Here is a 1,644-nt window from a genome sequence, read left to right on the forward strand (position 1 = left end):
ATTCTTTGACAGTTATCTACCAATAGGCTTTGTGACAGAGGGAAATAAATCTCACTCCCCTTACATCGTTAAACACTGCAATATATCTGTTCTGTGTATCGGTAAGGCCAGAGCACCAGGACGGCTAAAGCGCAAAGCAAACCGGTGTAAAAATGGTATGTAAATACTTTAGTCGAGTGATAGCAATTGAATTGATTTGTTATACCCCTAAACTCAAGTACGTTTTCCAATTGGAGGAGAATGCGTCACGTGCCAAGGGTAAAAGCTAATTAACTCCCTAGAAAAATAAAACAACTTGAACTGTCGACTCGCACTTGTTCAGGTTGTGCACCTAATCCACCCTGCCAAGTGTGTTTGCCAGCCCGCGTCACCAAAAAATATTCTGCTGTCATGTAATATTTTTCACTAGTATAATTACATAGGTGAGTATTGAAAGATCTCTGGGCTGATTGGTTGCATTTGAGGTGATGATTGTGTAATAATCACCTAAGCGGTTTTTTTTTTCAAAATGGCCGCAAGCTGTTTTCTCGAAGTGACAGAGGAAAAAATAGTTGTTTTAAAGGAGATGCATATATATGTTTTTTTAAATAATCACCTATGTAATTATACTAAAACATTTATTTACTGAACTCGGGATCAGTAAACATAGGTGAATAAAAACCGAGGCGAATATTCACCTCACCTTCGGCGAATAATTGTTAAATAAAATAATGTTTTAAGGTGGCACCAGGGATTTTCATAATTCTGCGGAATCTCATCTTCAAGTGGCAACGGCCACGCGTTTTGTCTTGCATCATAATCAAGCTTCCGACCCCAAATCAATTGATGCGTGACGTAACCTACCAATCAGTATCTTTGGTTCCTACGGTTTTTCTACGGTACATTCAACGCCGATGGTAAACGATGGAATCTGCACGATTCTTTTTATAAATTACTGAAGAGCCTCTAAAAAGATATCTTAATGATAAATTTTGAGCTGTGAACTGGAAGCTGTGAACTCCGGAGGCGGAGTCGATGTGGCAGGTTATATTCGGGAATTTGATTGATGGAAGCCAAAACGCAGTTTGGCGCTAAGCACTTGAAGGTGAGATTCCGCAGAATTGTGAAAATACCAACAAACGAGATTGCTTATACAGAGATCGAATATTTATACCTGCTTTTGGCGATGGATGGCGAAGGAAGACTTCGTGTTGTTACTCACATCAATTAGACAAAAGACATTTGGGCTAAACGTCTGTTCTAGATTCACCTGAAATCGCGAAAAAGGAGGTTTAAAAAACGATTTGTATGCTATAAATTTGTTTACAGGTTACGCTTTATCGAGTTTTGACCACAAATGCCGTTATAATTAGAGTGCGCATGCCTTCGTGATGTTCAACAAATTAGAGGGTGCATCGCCTTTCCTGCATTTCTAAGTTCCCAATATTTCAGTATTGGGTGGCGAAGTTAGACACCTGCCTAGGTGTTGAATGGCCTTAGGCCAAGATTTTTTGCTATATGAACATTGAGCATGATTCTGTTTTCGATCAAACCAATTCCCCATTTATTTTCTTGAACACAACAAAAGTATGCGACGTTCAGCCGACTTTCTATCGAGCAACGTGTCCTCATCCCCAGGTTACCCGCGGGCGCTATGCACAAATA

This window comes from Montipora capricornis, chromosome 4, assembly GCF_036669925.1.
Source record: "Montipora capricornis isolate CH-2021 chromosome 4, ASM3666992v2, whole genome shotgun sequence".
Taxonomy (NCBI): domain Eukaryota; kingdom Metazoa; phylum Cnidaria; class Anthozoa; order Scleractinia; family Acroporidae; genus Montipora; species Montipora capricornis.